Raw genomic sequence first — 20,006 nt, 5'->3', positions numbered from 1 at the left:
TGGACGCGCGTGCACACTCAGTGTGCACGTTGTGATGTGTGGGGGTAATGTGTGGACGCGTGTGCACACTCAGTGTGCACGTTGTGATGTGTGGGGGTAATGTGTGGACGCGTGTGCACACTCAGTGTGCACGTTGTGATGTGTGGGGGTAATGTGTGGACGCACGTGCACACTCAATGTGCACGTTGTGATGTGTGGGGGTAATGTCTGGACGCGCGTGCGTGGTAACGATGTGCGAGCGCGCACGTCGTGGCAGTGTCTCGTCCGCTCTACATGAGTGCACACAGCACAACAGCAGTGTGCCTTCTCACACACACACACACACACATACAAATGCCACACGCGTGCGCATGCACACACACACACACACACACGCACGCGCACACACAGACATCACCCCTTCTTGTCCTCCTCTTCGCCTCTCACTATCACTCTCCCCTCCCCCTCGCCTCTGTTGTCCTACCCTACCCCACCCCCTTCTCTCTCTCTCTCTCTCTCTCTGTGTGTGTGTGTGTGTGTGTGTGTGTGAGCGAGCACATGTGTGTGCGTGTGTGTGAGCACGTGTGCGTGTGTGCGTGCGTGTGTCTCTCTCTCTCGTGCGCTGCACAGTAGCACACTGCATCTGTGTCATGTCACTGAGTTCTGGAGTCCCAGAGTAACCTCCCCTCCCTCCCCCACCCGTCCCTGGTGCACTCTCCTATTTTTTTCCTTCTCATGTGTACAATGTGTACAATTTGTACTCCTCGCTCTCTCTCTCTCTCTCTCTCTCTCTCTGTCTCTCTGAACTCGTTCAATGTTTAATTCAAAGGGGCTTTACTGCAGGGCTGGCACGATAAACAACATGATTGTGTTTATCCAGGTTTTTTTTGCGTTGTCAAATCTATATGCTCAATTAAAAGGAATAAAGACGAAAAACGTGTCACCTTGCAAACCACCCAAATTGTCCATGTCACACCCTCCCTCTCTCTCTCTCTCTCCCTCCCTCTCTCTCTCTCTCTCCCTCTCTCTCTCTCTCTCTCTGGCGGGTGTCTGGGTTCAGGCGTGGCGTGTGTGTGTGTGTGTGCGTGCGCTCCGTGCAGTGCAAACACACTTAGCGATCATGGCAGTGTGTGGCGGAGCATACACAAACATCAGGCTGACTCTATACATACATTAATGGATCCGCTGCACTCTGGCAATGGCTGATGCATGCATAATGTGGGTGGGCACCATCCGGCACGCGGGGCGTGTGCGTGTGTGTGTGTCCGTGCGTGTGTGTGTGTGTGTGTGTGTGTGTGTGTGCGTGCGTGCGTGTGCGTGCGTGTGCACGTGTCTCCAAAGCCTTAGGCTCCTCCCCAGAGGGAAAGGCAGACAGGTGTGGGGCAGATTGAGTTCCGCGTCATTTCCTTTACCCCCGCACAGCTGTTCAAGGACACACGTGCACGGACGCACACACACGAACACACACGCATACGTACACATGCATGCACACAAGTGCAGGCAAGTGCAGACAGGCTGACACACACGTACAGCACATGCACATGTGCGCACGAACACATCTGGCAAACATGGGCCCACACGCACGCGAACACACACACACACACACACACACACACACACACACACTGCAGGCACATTTTGAGTTGGGTGTAAAAGTGATTCAAATGACAGGGCAGAGGCTGTCAGATCATGGCTGCTGCCTCCAGTCACATTAGCCAAGGATAGCCAGTATGCAATCAAGGTTCAAGGTTGTACTTTATTGTTACATCTTGTGTGCAAGATACAAGATACAGTACAGTACAGTACAGTACAGTACAGTACAGTACAGTACAGTACAGTACAGTACAGTACAGTACAGTACAGTACAGTACATAAGACTATAATACTTAAACTTATTTAACTTTGGCTTCCTTCAGATAATGCAGCAACATAACTAATAACAGATAATACTGATAAGAAAAATCACACCAACTGAGGGGTGTGTGTGCATGTGTGTGTGTCAAGCCCTCAACAGTACCACTTTAGGTATTGCAGTTGTTCATATTCCAAACATACATAGACACACACGTGGCCAGTCATTGGAGTGGTGTGCACCGCTCAAAATATACAGTAAATAAACAAAAACTAAAAAGATTTCAAGAAGGAAGAAAATATATGTATATATAATATACCTGTGTGTGTGTGTGTGTGTGTGTGTGTGTGTTGTGTTGTGTGTGTATGCATATATTTTTTTTTAGAAGAATCGTGCAGCACTATACTCTTAAGTCCTAACCACACCACAGTCGGTTTCAGCGTTGTCCCAGCGGTGTGAAATGTCCTGTTTGCACGTTGACCCACGTCGTCACCTCAACGGCCCAAACCACACCAAAGGGCCGCCATGCAACTCCTTGCAACCGTTTGGACCCAAGGAGTTGCATGGTCGACCCTTTGGTGTGGTGGTTATAGGGCTGGAGTTACACAAACGGCTGCAGTATGGCGTCACTGCACTCTTCTTGCCACATGATATTTACAGTGTACTCACAGCGTATATACATAGAACCACGACGCTGTCCAGTACCATATTTACCGTTGTTTATTCATCACGGACATGACAGCCTTCACGTTGGCCCTCCGTTTCTCACACCGCTATTAACCCATTCTGACCGGGCACCCATTTTGGTGTTGGCATCATGTTATGCTTTAGCTATTGAAAAATAGCAGATCTACAAGCTCATATCGCGCCACCGAGTGGCGCGATACGAGCTTGTAGGTCTGCTATTTTTGAAAAATTCGAAGAACGACTGACATTTTTAGAATCTGATCTCAGGTCAGAATGGGTTAATCAGACCAGTGTGTGTCCAGTGGAAACCTCGTATGAATCTGATCTCAGGTCAGAATGGGTTAAATGTACACCGGTGTGCAGCATTTAATGACCAGAGTACACACACACACACACACACACACACACACACACACACACTGCTGACATCAGCACTCCTTGCCGGTGATGTCATGTTAAGCGTTACGACACCGTATGCGCACTAAACGCTGCAATCTGTCATTTTCATATCACGTTGCTATACCTGGGATTCGAACGCATGGGGCTCCTGTGTATATGTATGTCATCATGACACATTTCTACACATTTTTATTACCTTCTTTGTATTATTTTTGCTCTATATTATTTTTGTTAGAGAGAGAGGGGGGGAGAGAGAGAGATAGAGAGAGAGAGAGAGACAGGCTGCAGGGCAGGGCAGGCAGGCAGAGTTGTCGTCAACTCGGAGGGAGAGTCAGGTATATCTGGCTGAACGGTGTCACTGTAAGCGCTCTGTCTCGGTTTGTTGTTCACTTATTTTCATTGTAACTGTCATTGTAATTGCTTGTTCTTTCTTTATTTTATTTCTTGCCTTTTTATTGATAGATTTAGGCTACAGTAGTTTGACAGGAAAGGGAAACACACTAGAGATGGGGGGGGGGGGGGGGCTTCGGGACTCGGACCCGCGACACGCTGTCAGGCTGGATTACCGCCATAGACCGGCCTATCCTATGCCGCTTGTTGTTTATCATTGTTGGGATGTTTGTTGCTCACGTGTTGTCTCTGTGTGTTGCGCAATGTTGCGATTTGTTTTGTTTAATTTATGCTTTGGGCAATGTAGAACATATTATTTGAACATGCCAATAAAGCATTTTCAAATTGGGGGGTAGAGAGTGAGAGAGAGAGAGAGAGAGAGAGAGAGAGAGAGAGAGAGAAAACAGAAAAAACAGTAAGGAGCATTTGGGCCTGGGCCATGGCTCAGCGGTCCAGGCACCTTGGCTGGTAAACCAGTCTGGCATTGTGTCGCGGGTTCGACTCCCGATCCCGACGGCCTTTACTCCATTTCCTGTCAGGCCTACTGTCTGTCCCTCCATAAAAGATATAAAATAAAGGCGAAAGCCACAAAAAAAACATTAAAAAAAGAAAAGAAAGGAGCATGTGTACGTACAGTAAGTACAGTAGGTGTCTCAGCAGATTCACCATCTCTTACTGTAGATTTTAACCATCTCTTACTGTAGAGCACCATGTGCTCTCAGGCTCTTTGGTTTGATTGAATTCAGTACATTTGTGTGTGTGTCATCCATCCTCTGCAGTAGGACACACACACACACACACACACACACACACACACACACACACACACACACACACACACACACACACACACACACACACACTATCTCTCTGTCCCTCTCTCTGTCTCTGTGTGATATTAGAAGAGGAGGCTCTAGTCTGGGGGAAGCTCAGTGTGCGTGTGTGTGTGTGTGTGTGTGTGTGTGTGCCTGTTTGGCGAGCGTGCCAGTGCGTGTCTGCCCAGCCAGCCCGCCTGTCCGCCCGCCGTGGCGCCTGCCCATTTCTTTTCTTTTTTTTCTTTTTTTCTTTTTTTTTTAGCAGGAAGTGTGGGGGTCACACTACAGCGTCTGTCTGGAGGACAGCCAGACGACCGGCTCGCCCCCTTTAAATACCCAGAGAGAGAGAGAGAGAGAGAGAGAGAGAGAGAGAGAGACACACTGATACTGACTACCTATACTGGCCCTTTAAGACGCTCTCTGTAGCCTGCAGCTAAGCTGCCTTCATTTGACATACAGATGAGAGGAGGAGGAGGAGGGGGTGTATACAATATGGGGTTGTGTGTTCACTGGCTCGCCAGGGTGATTGAGTACTTGTCCAATACACATGCACGCACGGCGCACGCACGTGCACACTGCGTGCGTGTGTGTGTGTGTGTGCGTGTATTTGTGTGTGTGGTCCTTGTGAAGACAGTGTGAGGCACCATGTGTGTGTCACGTGTGGCGTTGTGCAGATAAAGGACCCTTTGTGTTAATGTGTTTGACTGTGAACAGATGGGACCGCAGGAGCGCCGACGCAAAGCGCACCTCAGGTCACCTCCGCTCACGCACGCGCACGCACGCACACACACACACACACACACACACACACACACACACACACACACACACAGTATATATTATATTACTTAAGCAGTAAATGATGTACTGCGTACTGACATGTTAGGATTGGGACGATTCACGTAGGCCTATAGCTCCTGATGCGATACAGTATGGATACCTAGGGTATAGGGTGTCGATTCCATTCATATTGCGATTCAATATTGAGATTTATTGTGATTTTTGTTCTAACAATTCTAAACAATATTATAGAACATGAAAAGTTCAACGCAGCCAGATAATGTCAGTCAGTCTTTATGACATGAACAAATAAATACAAATAAATAAACAAATTATTGATTCTGAACTTTGCGATTCGATTTTAATATTGTGCCAAATCGCGATATATTGATTTTTCAAATTGCCGAATATGCTCACACACATGTAGGCCCAACCAACCTTTTTTTTCTCTTTTTTTTCACGATTTTTCAACCCGTTTTTTCACCCTGTGTCAATTATCTAATGTAATCCTGGGGCTACACTTCCTCTGCCAAACTGGGGGGCAGCGGCTTGACCTCATGCTTCCTTCTGTTGGACATAACGCGTGGAAGGAACACGTTATTCCGACCAGTTCCTTTCCCCTCCATCAGGCGCTCCGGCTGGCCAGGGGGAGATATAGTTTTAGAGACCAGGATTACTGCAATTTTGTGAGGGTACCTACCCTGTACCCTATAGGGGACATGGGGAGAACATGCAAACTCCACACAGAAAGGCCCTTTTGCCAACCCCGCCTCGGGTATGGGCACTGATAACACGGAGGAGAGAGAATGCCCCCAGTGCCCATAACGTCCCCAGCGGGAATCAAACCCAGGACCTTCTACACAGCACAACCGACTGTGCCATCGTGGCCCTCGACCAACCTTTTTAAGCTTGTTTAGCTCGCTCGGTGCAGCTGACTGTGCAAATTAACCACCCAACCACCTATTTTCATATACAGCTCAAATAGATGCTGCTATTTTTTGGTATGTTTTTGACATGCCCCGAAATAGTAACGGTGGCATATATGGGTTGGAAGTGGGGCTAAAAGTGATACAGTATCTCACAGTATTTCGCTGGGTCTGAAATGGGTGCGTGAGAGAGTCAGGCTCTTATAGCGCCGTCTGAGCGCTGAGTCAGTCCATTTGGTATGTGAGTCAGTTAAATTTAATGTCATTGAGCAACACTAGATACAGTACAGTACACTATACCTGAGACAGGTATGTGGGCTTGGCAGGGCTTGCCTGACCCACTCTCTGCAACTCTCTCTCTCTCTCTCACACACGCACGCACGCAGACACTTTGGCTACACACACACACACACACACACACACACACACACACACACACACACACACACACACACACACACACGTTTGTTGTTGATGCAATGTAACATCTTAGCCTTAACCCTGAAGCCGAAGATTGTTGTGATCAGCTTGTAGATCTTCATTTTCTAGATTCTAGAACTCCCGACGAGTAGTTGTATAAACATAGCATAAAGGTGTTTACAGAAAGCTGCGTTTTCGGGCCAGAATATCGGTGCGAATTTCAGGTCCACCATTTTTTCCCCCTGAAGTTTTCCAAAAAAGTCTGCATCATTCTGCAAGGACCGCAGCACAGAAACGCAGCAGTGTGCAGCCACCTTGGGCTCTATCTCGCGCTACCCCTTACCCTTTAATTATCCCTAAACGTTTTTGTAACAAAAATAAATCACCGATCTACACGTTTTTTTCACTTAATTTTTATTGAAAGGAGAACAGACACAAACAAAAAACAACTAACAAGACAATACGGGAAAGAAAAAGAAAAGAAAAAGGACAAAAAGTTAAAGGAAAAAAGGCTGCATTAGTAGATCGATAGATAGATACTGTAGATCGGCAATTCGAAAAAGATTTTTTTTTAATTAAAAAAAATGGCAAATAAGTTTAAGGATAAGATTTAGGTGGCTCAAAACGAATTCATAGTCTGTATTTTTGGTGGTGAGGTGACCACCGGAGCCGAAATAACGTTGAGCGGTGGTGAGTAAAAACGGACAGAAGGGCTGGGGCGGTGGTGATGGTTTGCTCTTCACCGCGGCTCGTGACGTCATGTTGTAGTTCGGTGGTCACCTCAGTGACGTCATGTTGTAGTTCGGTGGTCACCTCAGTGACGTCATGTTGTAGTTCGGTGGTCACCTCAGTGACGTCATGTTGTAGTTCGGTGGTCACCTCAGTGACGTCATGTTGTAGTTCGGTGGTCACCTCACCACCGAAATTCCAAGACTATGAATAACGCTTAACTCTAACCCCCAACCCCTAAACCTATCCTCTAAATGCCTAATCCTAACTCTAACACCAACCTGAATGTATTCCTAATCCAAATCGAAGCTTATTTTTTTTAACCATAAAACAACAGTGCTTCTATATGGCACAGTATGTGAATACAATATAACTAGCATAACTGTGGTGGTTTGTAGTTGGTCTACCTGCTCTTCTATTGACATATTTATATCCTGTGGTCAGGTATAGGTTGACAGGCGGAACTGCATGAAGTTAACCCATTTAGGCCTGATATCATAATTCTAAAAATGTCTTCTAAGTCCTGACAGTTTTCTGAAAAAGCTATGTTTCTATTATATGTCAGTCGTTCTACAAGCTCGTAGCGTGCCACTTGGTGGCGCGCTATGATGTTGTAGATCTGCTATTTTTCAATAGCTAGAGCAGCTTTATGTATCATTTCAACTGCAGTAGTGTTGGTGCACGCACACACAGGGGACCATGGGTTCACACGCTGGGGACCATGGGTTCAAATCTCAAGTAGTGTGATTTCAGCTCTAAACACATGTTCCCCAAACACTTACTGCATGTCTTGCACAATTATTGTCATACACACACTGCACGCACGTGCACGTACGCAGCACACGCATGCACACAAAAGATATCACACTTTACAATCGGATAAACAAGGGATTTATCTTTACTTGTTTTTCCCCCATAGAGTCAGTCTGTTCAGCCCTCTGAAAGTGGTCGCCCTGGGCCATGTTTCTCTCAGACTGTGTGTGTGTGTGTGTGTGTGTGTGTGTGTGTGTGTGTGTGTGTGTGTGTGTGTGTGTGCGTGTGCGCGTGTGCGCGTGTGCGTGTGCGTGTGCGTGCGTGCGTGCGTGAGTCAAGTACAGACAGGCCAGCAGCTCTCTCTTCCTCACGTCTAAGCTGTTGTTGTTTAGTACAGCGGGGGTCTCTCTCTATCTCTCTCTAGAGACAGGGTGGGTCTCTCTCTCTCTCTCTCTCTCTAGAGACAGTGGGGGTCTCTCTCTCTCTCTCTCTCTCTCTAGAGACAGTGGGGGTCTCTCTCTCTCTCTCTCTCTCTCTAGAGACAGTGGGGGTCTCTCTCTCTCTCTCTCTCTCTCTGTCTCTCTCTAGAGACAGCGGGGGTCTCTCTCGCTCTCTCTCTCTCTCTCTCTCTAGAGACAGTGGGGGTCTCTCTCTCTCTCTCTCTCTCTCTCTCTCTCTCTCTCTCTCTCTAGAGACAGTGGGGGTCTCTCTCTCTCTCTCTCTCTCTCTCTCTAGAGACAGTGGGGGTCTCTCTCTCTCTCTCTCTCTCTCTCTCTCTCTCTCTAGAGACAGTGGGGGTCTCTCTCTCTCTCTCTCTCTCTCTCTCTCTCTAGAGACAGCGGGGGTCTCTCTCTCTCTCTCTAGAGACAGCGGGGGTCTCTCTCTCTCTCTCTAGAGACAGGGTGGTTACGGAGCTGATGCCAGCGTCGTGCTACGCAGGTGACTTTCACTTACGGAGTTGACCCCGACGTGCCGTACTGTACGTTCTTGGCATTGTCGCTCGGTGGTGTAAAAATGTACTCTATACTGAAGTAAAAGTATCATCACTGCAATGTATGCTGCAGTATACTCTGTTCCAAGTAAAAGTCCAGAAGTACCAAAAGTAGAAAATACTGAATATATGCAGAATGTCTTTTTTTTTCTCCCAATGGCCGAAATGTTTATAGGGCTGCAGTGGTTAATGTTTTGAAATAATAATACAAATCTACAAAGTATAACTATTAACTACTAACTTGTACCTAAAAGTAGAAGTAAAAGTACTGCAAATTGGAAGTAAATGTACCTATACTTTCCACCACTGATTGTTGGCATTGTCAGCGCGTCCCGCTCTGTTTGGAGGCAGGGTTGCCAACAACCTACAATTCAAATAAAGGACAGCTGGCTCTGTGTTTCCGAGAAAAAATAAGGGATAGCCCTCAAAACTCTCACTCTGGGGTGCGGTATCACAGTCGGTATAGTGCTGTCACCTTACAGCTGGAAGGTTCCGGGTTCGATTCCCGCTGGGGACGCTGTGGACCCTGGGGGCGTGTTCTCTCCTCTGCGTCATCAGCACCCATACCCTATGTGTGGGGTTGGCGAAAGGGCCTTTCTGTGTGGAGTTTGCATATTCTCCCCGCGTGTCCCCTAGGGTAGTGTATAGGTAACCTCACCATCTACTCCACTCAAGCTCCAACTGTTTGACAGATTTAGGTTATTAACATAGATTACCCAGATGTTTTCAAAAAGGTTTTACAAATGTTGACTTTTACTTTGGTATTTTATTTAATGCCGATACTTTTACGCGAGTCAGATATCGAATAGAGGCCATTTGGTTTTCATCAGAGTATTTTTGTATTGTGGTATTGCTACTTTTACTAAAGTAAAAAAAAATCTGAGTACTTCTCCCAACACTGAGGAGAGAAGAGCGCATGCATGCCGTCACTCTCTTTGGGTCTGTGTGTGTGTGTGTGTGTGTGTGTGTGTGTGTGTGTGTGTGTGTGTGCTGGCAGACACTCTGCCAGCCAGGTGCAGTGTTTTGCAAGCAAATGCATACTGTACGTACTGTATATGTGTGTGTGAGCCTTGGCATATTCATAAAACACAAATTTTTTCTTGAACATTGAACATCTCTGCCCGAATACACGTGCGTGCAAGGACCAGGAGAATTGTCCTCACAAGGTCTAATTCCCAAATTCTACTATACTTGTGAGGGCATTTGGCCCTCACAAGTATAGTAATACCACCACACACACACACACACACACACACACACACACACACACACACAGAAGAGACCGCATATAGGTCCACATTTCAGCGCTGGCTGCGCCGCTTTCATTAGGTTGTGTCTAGACATGATTTATTACCATCGGATCCTCTCTCTGTCTCTGTTGCTCCTTCTCTTCTCTCCTCTGTCGTCCCCTGGCTGGCTGGCAGGCAGGGGTGGGAAGTAACTAAGTACATTTACTTAAGTACTGCACTTACAGTAAGTGCAATTTTGAGGTATTTGTACTTTACTCGAGTATTTCGTGTACTTTTACTCCACTACATTTATTTTCACTATTATTACAAAACATACACGATACATTCTGGCCATTTGAATATATAGCAGTTCTGCAAACTCACAAACATTCTGCATATAGTGAGTACTTCCATGTGTGGTACTTTTAAGTAGATTTTGATGCCAATATGTCTTTACTAGGCATGTAACGATTCACTCAACTCACGATATGATTCGAATCACAATATGAGGTTCACGATGCGATTTTTCACAATATTTTAAACAAACAAAAAAAGTATTTAACTGCATTGCAAAAGTATAGCATTACCTATTGACAGTGCAGAAACATAATTGCCTTCATTGATGTATTAATGAGCATCAACAACCATCACCTGGGCACAGTCACAGACACACAGCTCCCCTCTGCATGTACTCGACTACTAAAGTGACTGCATGGAGTCTGTCTCATTTCTGTAAAATTACTTAATATCTGTGCAACAACTGTAAGCATGCTTTCTTGTTTAGAACCTAGCTCGAGTAAAAAAGAAAAAAGCTTTCTTTGATGACATCTTAGGATAGACGTAGATCTATTTGACAGTGCAGAAACATAATTCCCTTCCTTGATCTATTAATGAGCATCAATAACGACCATCACCTGGGCACAGTCACAGAGACACACAGCTCCCCTCTGCAGTGCTCTAGTACTGAAAATGTCTCTCCAAAAGCAGTTGAATATGATTAAAGCTCACATTTCATATCACACACACCATCATTCACTAGCCCTCCCTATTTAATTTTTTTAATTAAATCGATTAATATCGTCACGATTAATCGATATATATCATTGGGATTAATATCGATATACGATATATCATGCCTATAGTTTATACATTTTGAATACCGGACTTTTACTTGTAATGGAGTATTTCTACAATGCAGTATTGATACTTGTAGGCCTATACTTAAGTAAAACAATTGAGTAATTTTTCCACCACTGCTGGCTGTCTGTCTGTGGTGGCTTCATACAGCATCACGGGTGAGACTGTGTCTGTGTGTGGGTGTCTGTCTGTCTGGTAGCCTAACATGCTTCTACTTAAACGTGTCTGTTCTTCTGCCCCCCTCTTGTGTGGGCGCTGTTTCCATCCACCCTTGTCGTACATAGTAAAATCCAGCGTGTTGTGTTTGGAGGGAGGGGGGCATCAACCAAGCTTTAATTCATTTATTTGCACGTGCGTGCGTGCGATGTTTTGCGTGCAGTGTTTTGCGAGTCCAACAAGGCGCTGACCGTGACCTTATAGACTAAGGCCATATGACGCGGGGGTTGACCGAGCCAGCAAGCCCAAAACCACAGTCAACGCAACACTCCCCCTCGCTGTCTGTAGCCCTGCCAGACCTCAGCCAGACACACACACACACACACACATAAGGCGAGTGAGATAGAAAACAGACTCTGGCACATGGTCTCACGCATCATGCCACTTCAAACAAAGACGAGGCATTTCTACTCTGCTCTCTGACGTATACGTGGATCAAACTGGTTTGAAACGAACGAAAAACTAAATCCTGAAAGGTAATAAAAAAAAGAGTCTTTGGTGAACTTGAACGCTTGCCTCTCATTAAAAATCAATTACTAGGTGCAACCGTGCATATAATCGCTTCGACGCTTCCTGTGTGAAACACCTATGAGGAGCATTAACGCCATTGCTCAACGTCACATCGCTTTAGAAATAGCGCACCGATGGAGGGGAAAGAAACTGGTTGGAATAACGTGTTCCTTCCACACGCTACGGCCAACCAGGGAAACTCCCCCCTGTCAGGTGTAAAGGAGCAACTTGGACACTCGGGCATGAAGGAAGCATGAGTTCAAGTCCGTTGCTCTCCCCTTGTCCCCCATATATGGGGAACTAGGTTGGTGGAGGGTGTGTAGAGCCCAGGATCACATTAGATGATTGACACAGGGGTGAAAAATGGGTTACAAAATCGTGGGATTAAAAATATATTATAAAAAAAAAGAAATAACGCACCAGGCTTTTGATCGATTGAATACTTTGACGGTCGAAGTACAGGCCGTATAGAGCGGGTTAAAAACACGGCTAATGCGTCTCACCAAAAAAAAAAGAATATCCGTCGGGAGGCTTGTTTCCAATTATGGTCCATTAAACGTTCAACGCCCAGTAGTCAACTGGACAAAACAACAGAGCGACAAAAACAGCCAGACGACAATGTTGTAGAAGATGTAATTATGAGGTCACGGGAGTGCTGGGAAGAGCGGTGGTGGAACCACTGGACTGAGCTGACCAGACAGAAGGACAGACTGACAGACTGACAGTGTAAAGTAAAAAGTATCAATAGAGGGTATATGACATCATCATTATAACTGGAAGTTATGCGGGAACGCCTTACTGAGTGTAAAGAAAAAAAACTACTTTCTGGACTTGACATCCAAACACAAAGGTCCTATTTGATTGCATTAGACAATGTTTCAAACTCACTTTGCCACTCGATTTGCTATTCACTTTACGCATACGCATACACTCTATACTGCAATGTAGAAATTCAAAGTGTGCTTGAGTAAAAGTACAAGAGCATCAAATCATAATTAAAGTACCAAAAGTAGAAAGTGCTCGATATGCCGATCTCACGAAGCTCACAATGCGTCGCACCGTGGCGCATTGTGAGCTTTTGGTGAGTTTGTAGATTGGCTATTTTCAAATGGCCCGAAATGTATAGGGCTGAAGTGGCTAATGCATGTTTTGAAATAATAATTTAAATCTACAAAGCAACTCAAGTTTTCAGATGAATGTAGTAATCCAGTTCAGTTTGAGATCGCTCCGTATACTATACAGACGAGGACACAGACGGATAGCTGGGGAGACAAACAGGCAGACGGCACAAATCCAGACAGACAGACAGACAGAAGGAAGCCCTTTCATTTCATTATCATTCCTCCAGCACCCTGCTATTTCGTGTGCGTGCGTGTGTGTGAGAGAGAAGCCTGCTGCCCTGACTTGAAGAGAGCCAGTGAATCACCAGTTGACTAAGAAACAGCGTGGCACCTGCACTCACGCTATGCAGGCTCACACAAGACACACACACACACACACACACACACACACACACACACACACACACACACAGTGTCACTCCCTCCCTCTCACATATATGGCATGTTCTCTTGTGCAATGACTCTCCATGAATGTACAGTACGAGTGTGTGTGTGTGTGTGTGTGTGTGTGTGTGTGTGTGTGTGTGTGTGTGTGTGTGTGTGTGTGTGTGTGTGTGTGTGTGTGTGCGCTAGGCGGGTATTAACGTTCACTCGGTCACTATGTACAGTATGCACCGTCTATTGCCTTTGTTGTCAGCAGTATGGGTGGTTTCCTTTGAAATGGAACGCAGGTGGCAGATTAGCGGCTTCAGTTTGTGTGTGTGTGTGTGTGTGTGTTGGGGGGGGGGGGGCTTGCATGTGCCTTTGTGTCTGCATACGTATACAGTGGTGCATGTTCCCTGGTCTGCGTTTGGCGTGTGTGTGTGTGTGTGTGTGTGTGTGTGTGTGTGTGTGTGTGTGTGTGTGTGTGTGTGTGTGTGTGAGAGTGCGTGTGCACGCCCTCCGTGCGTTTGTGTGCTAGCCTGCATGTGGGGGACAGCTGCCGTCTGCCACACAATAGTATTCGGTACCGACGCGCTGCAGTCAGTTACACCACAATGCAACAGGTCTGGGAGAGGGAGAGGTAACCCATACTGACTGGTCTTATACTAACAGGTCTGGGAGAGGGAGAGGTAACCCATACTGACTGGTCTTATACTCTTAAGCTCTGCTCTGTATAACGTTCCCAGTCTCGGTACAGTAGGGGAATTTTGAGCGCATGGAAAAAGTAATTATTTGACTAGAACTATTTTGGGCATGGTGTGTCATCACCAATAGTGTTTATGGTCAAAGTTATATGTTGATATATTACTTTTTCTTGTACAGTAATGAATGTGTTCACTAAAACCATATATAGACTTGGTTTTACTACAGGGTCCCCCAGGGACCTCCGTCCTGTTTCCCTCTCTACACCAAAGCCTCTAGGTCAAACATAGCAGATCTACAACAGACAGACTCTGCCTCTCTCTCTCTCTCTCTCTCTCTCTCTGTAATCTGTGTGTATTTTTTTAAACATTGTATAGTCTTTAGTGTGACTCAAGGCCTTCTCTCTCCTCCTCCTCCTCTCATCTTCATCCTCCTCTCCTTCCTGTCCCACTCTTACTCATTCTCCTCCTCCCTTCTTCTCTTTTATCTATCTTCCTGTGTGTGTGTGTGTGTGTGTGTGTGTGTGTGTGTGTGTGTGTGTGTGTGTGTGTGTGTGTGTGTGTGTGTGTGCTTCTTATCGCTTCTGTCTGTCTGTCTGTATTGCAGTTTAATGTCAATGTTTTCTGCACCCACTGTTTAACATTTACAAAACGGGAGATAAAAACACATCACATCACTTTAAAGTGACATCGCCCCCCCCCTCTCTCTCTCTCTCTCTCTCTCTCTCTCTCTCGCCCCCCTTCCCCCCTCCCTCTCTCCACCGCATCCATCCATCCAGCGTGAGCTCGATATCGATCAAGGTCAAATGATCGCGTCAGAGCAGAGCGTGACATTTACCCGATGGATCGTTGGTTGTGGGACATTTGGCTGTTGCAGGAACAGAGAGAGATCTACGGTCCTCTGGCGTGTCTCCTGTTTAAGGTGGCGTATAGCTCAGTGTGTGTGCACTGTACACCCTGTACGCTCTGCCACCAGTTTGCTGTTCATCCACTATCTCACAGCGCGTCGCATAGTCAACTTGTAGATCTGTTATTTAGTGCAACCAAAGTGTATACTGTAAAATCAGCCATTACGACGCCATCAAGGCCCGCCAAAACACATTTTAGTCGACAAAAGATCAACAGTAGATTCAGTCGACTAAAATCGTAAAGACTGACACTAATATATTTCAGATGACTAAAATTGTGACTTAAAAACTAAACGGAATTGTATTGAAGAGACTATACAGTATATGACTGAAACTAAATCAAACGTTGCTGTCAGAATCAACACTCAGAATGAGAGGCGACAGAAACCCTGCAGTCTACCTTTACTGTAGGAACGCACCGTCGGCAGGCCCCTGCACACCAGCTGTGACCCCTGTGAGGATGAAGGCTTGAACTTTGACCCCTATAGATCAAAGGTGGAGGGCCTTCGCCACTGCTCGGCCGCCTGCAGGCTGAGCCAGCTATACCTGCCTGTCAGTGTCAGACACGCACGCACACAGACACACACACACACACACGGGCGCGCGCGTACGCACATGTGCAAGCCACACACATATTACAATATGTGCTTTTGCACACGGCACCATGCCTGTGGCTCTGCACATTGCTGTTCATAAAACATAGAACATAAAAACTGCAACGAGTAGGTGTGTTTGATGAGTGCCGTGACCCCCCCCCCACCCCCCTAAAACATGATCGTCAGGTACTATGAATATACCAGGAGTGATCTTTAGTTTTGTCCTACTTCACCGTAATGTCCCACTGAAGTACCGAGCATAGCCGATCTACAAGCTCACGAGCTACCGCGCGTCGACGTCGTGAACTTGGAGATCATCTGAAATTTCATTGAAATCGATTAGGTTTTTGCAATCGATCCAATCGGTTAGTTTGATTGACCGTTGCTGCACAAGAGCTTTGGCTGGATTTGGGTTGTTAGCAAAGTGGGTCTGGTCTGGCAGCAGGCCACAGGTCATGTGGAGGGGGGGGGGGGGGGGGGAGCATGGTCACATGACCACAGGTCATGTGGAGGGGGACAGGAGCATGGTCACATGACCACAGGTCATGTGGGGGGGGACAGGAGCATGCATGGTCACATGACCACAGTTTATGTGGAGACAGGGACATGAGAGACGTATGAGAAGGGACGCCAGGGAGGGTCAGAGAAAGGTGATGACATTTAAGATGCCACCACAGAAAAGGGCATCCTGTGTGCGTGTGCGACTGTGTGCGTGCGTGTTTCTGTGCAAACTTCTGTTTAGCAGCAGTGCAGTGCAGTGCACTGCTTGCTGAAATCCTTGCAAATCCTTCGTTTCAAACCCAAACCGACCTGTGAAACAAGTTGCATTCGTTTTTACAGTGCATGGAACAAGTGCGTGCGTTTGTGTGAGTGTGTGTGTGTGTGTGTGTGTGTGTGTGTGTGTGTGTGTGGACTGGGTATACAGTACTATAGTGGCACCTGTTCTCAGTCACGTGGCCCTCAAAGGGCGCTGTGGCTCACACTCAACAGGCGGTGCATGGCGTGCACGCACACACACACACACACACACACACACACACACACACACACACACACAGATGGCCACAGCACTGGTCCAGGACCTGCTGTTGTGAGTTTGGACTGATACGCTCAAGCATGCGTGCACACACACACACACACACAGAGAGAGAGAGCGTGATTTTGTAAGCCACACACAATGGCATAATTGATGATCTTATGACACAAATGAAAATTCCAAACGGCTCAACGATAAACAAACAAACACGAGCAAAAACCCAAAAGATTGTGGGCCTTTTTCCATGAAGCACGGAGAGCTGTAGCCCCCGAGGCGTGCGTTACCATGACACACAGAACACTGTATCCCCGAGGCGTGCGTTACCATGACACACAGAACACTGTCACCCCCGAGGCGTGCGTTACCATGAAGCACACAGAACGCTGTAGCCCCCGAGGCGTGCGTTACCATGAAGCACACAGAACGCTGTAACCCCCGAGGCGTGCGTTACCATGACACACACAGAACGCTGTAGCCCCCGAGGCGTGCGTTACCATGACCACGAGGCATGCGTTACCATGACACACAGAGGGCTGTAGCCCCCGAGGCGTGCGTTACCATGAAGCACACAGAACGCTGTAGCCCCCGAGGCGTGCGTTACCATGACCACGAGGCATGCGTTACCATGACACACAGAGGGCTGTAGCCCCCGAGGCGTGTGTTACCATGAAGCACAAAGAACGCTGTAGCCCCCGAGGCGTGCGTTACCATGACCACGAGGCGTGCGTTACCATGACACACAGAGGGCTGTAGCCCCCGAGGCGTGTGTTACCATGAAGCACACAGAACGCTGTAGCCCCCGAGGCGTGCGTTACCATGACCACGAGGCGTGCGTTACCATGACACACAGAGGGCTGTAGCCCCCGAGGCGTGCGTTACTGTGACACACAGAACACTGTAGCCCCCGAGGCGTGCGTTACCGTGACACACAGAGCGATGTAGCCTCCGTGTCATGCGTTATGCGGCTGATGAATGGCCGACCACCGGTTAACCCCGCGTTGGAATGTCTCAACATGTCTGACCTAGTGTGCCACAGGTGCAAACTGCAAATCGCTGGTGGAAAGTAACGAAGTACATTTACCTAAGTACTGTAATTAAGTTGAATTTTGAGGCATTTGTACTGCAATTTCCAATGCTTTTACTTCTATACTCCACTACATCTCAGAGGCAAATATTGCCTACTTTTACTCCACTACAAATATTTGAAAACTTTAGTTACTTTCTAGATTTTAATAACTATTACAAAACATATTTTAACTTTGGCTTTAACTCGCGTCTCAATGTGAGCTTGTAAAAGATGTTTACACATAGACGGGACATTCTGCATATAACTCTTTTGGTTTTGTACTTTTACTCAAGTACATTTTGAATTCCTGACTTTCACTTGTACGCTGTGTACGTGTGTGTGTGTGTGTGTGTGTGAGTACTGTCTACTTTTGGTACTTTAAGTACATTTTGATGCCAAAACATGTTGTACTATTTCTCAAGTACAATTTGAATTCCAGACTTGTACAGTTCTACATTGCATATATCGAACAAACAGTAGAGTACTTTTTCCACCACTGCTAGTCGGCCAAAGGTCCAGAGGAGCATATCGACCCACAGAACGTAGCTCAATCCCCCATCAGTGTGAAAGCTCTCCTTTGGTCTTTACTATTTGAACCTTACAGCCGGGGCCTGTGGGGATGCGTACTTTTTGTACACTTATATTATTAGCAAGCGAGTGTCTCCTTGTGGTGATACTGACTATAAACCCTTCAAGGCCTCCAGACAAAAGGGACAAAAGGGAGTTTCCGTTCCGCTGTGTCGATGACCTGGATGTTGTCCGACCTCTCCCTGACCTCTGTCCTTCCTCTGGTGTTGTTTGTTGTTGTTGTTTCAGGAAGTGGGCGGAGTCATGGTGACGTGCTAGGACTGACTTCACTGCCCTCACTCACCAGGTAAGACTGTCTGTCTGTCTGTCTGTCTGTCTGTCTGTCTGTCTGTCTGTCTGTCTGTCTGTCTGTCTGTCTGTCTGTCTCTCTCCTCTCTCTCTCTCACACACACACACACACACACACACCTGATTGTAAACACCACTCTCTGTCCTGTCTCTCTCTCTCTCTCTCTCTCTCTCTCTCTCTCTCTCTCTCACACACACACACACACAGACACACACAGACACACCTGATTGTAAACACCACTCTCTGTGTGTGTCTCTCTCTCTCTCTCTCTCTCTCTCTCTCTCTCTCTCTCTCTCTCTCTCTCACACACCTGATTGTAAACACCACTCTCTGTGTGTGTGTCTCTCTCTCTCTCTCTCGCCAATTTACCAGCCAGTCTATACACTCACAACGCAGGGCGTCGCCAGAATAGAGATATGGGGTTCAAGAGGTCACCGGTCCAATTGACGATATGCACACGACGATAATGTGCATGTCCATATGCATATAGTCAATAGCCACTCATGGTGCAATCACACGGGCAGATGCAACAATACAAAGATTCACAGCATATGTCACTTTGTGTATCTTCGTATCTGACGTTGAAGCCAGTTCATGTTATTTGTAGCGTTGTATCTTTTGCAGCAGCTACAGACATCGGATGCATCTTTGCGACAACGAATAGTACACTGTGTGAGATGTAGTGGAGTAGAAGTAAAAGTACTGGAAATTGGAAAGTAAAGTACAAATACCTCAACATTGTACTTAATTGTAGTACTTAAGTAAAAGTACTTAGTTACTTTTCACCACTGACACACACACTCTGAACAGCGTGAGTAAGAGAGGCGTGTGGGAAGAGGACAACGAGGAGAGGAGGGGGTGAGGAACGGAAACACTCACTCGGCGTGGTGACGAAATTGAGGGCTGTGATGCACGAGAGTGAGTGGACCGTCCATCGCTACCGTTACGCAACAACCGCTCAAGTTTAGCAGTTCAACAATGTGTGTGAGTGTGTGTGTGTGTCACCCTGTGCTGCTGATTAAGAGTTGTAGTGGTAGCAGTTGTGGTGTGTGTGACTGATGGTGGGGGTAGTAGTAGACGTAGTTGTATGGTGTGTGACTCAAGATGCCATCTTTAACTCCTCAACGGAACATCAGCCAGCAACGTTAGATGAGCCAACAACAGCTATGGGACACGTCACGCACACACACACACACACACACACACACACACACACACACACACACACACACACACACACAGACAAACAAACAGCATCACAGGCTGGGGTTAGCTCAGGGCTATACTCTAAATACAGCCTAGCTACTTTTTTTTATACATACATACCAATTGGGACGGTGAACACTGCAGTGTTTAGCTTATCATAGTGCTGCAGGCGGGATTAGGTGTGTGTGTGTGTGTGTGTGTGCGTGTGTGCGCGCGTGTGTGTGTGTGTGTGTGTGTGTGTGTGTGTGTGTGTGTGTGTGTGTGTGTGTGTGTGTGTGTGTGTGTGTGTGTGTGTGTGTGTGTGTGTGTGTGTGTGTGT

The 20,006-nt window shown here is 46.8% G+C and overlaps 1 protein-coding gene across 1 annotated transcript in view; it reads left to right on the top strand.

The window, feature by feature from the left end:
• The window catches only part of LOC308334969 (uncharacterized protein), a 116,514-nt gene extending 98,035 nt beyond the window's left edge, over positions 1-18,479 (top strand). The window contains exon 6 of the mRNA XM_080791877.1: positions 18,421-18,479. The gene's annotated coding sequence lies outside the window, so the exon portion shown is untranslated. The remainder of the gene's footprint in view (positions 1-18,420) is intronic.
• Positions 18,480-20,006: the final 1,527 nt, after the last annotated feature.

The sequence above is a fragment of the Protomyctophum bolini genome (genome assembly GCF_963924005.1).
Source record: "Protomyctophum bolini genome assembly, chromosome: 20".
NCBI lineage: Eukaryota > Metazoa > Chordata > Actinopteri > Myctophiformes > Myctophidae > Protomyctophum > Protomyctophum bolini.
This window is presented reverse-complemented; position numbering and strand designations above follow the sequence as displayed.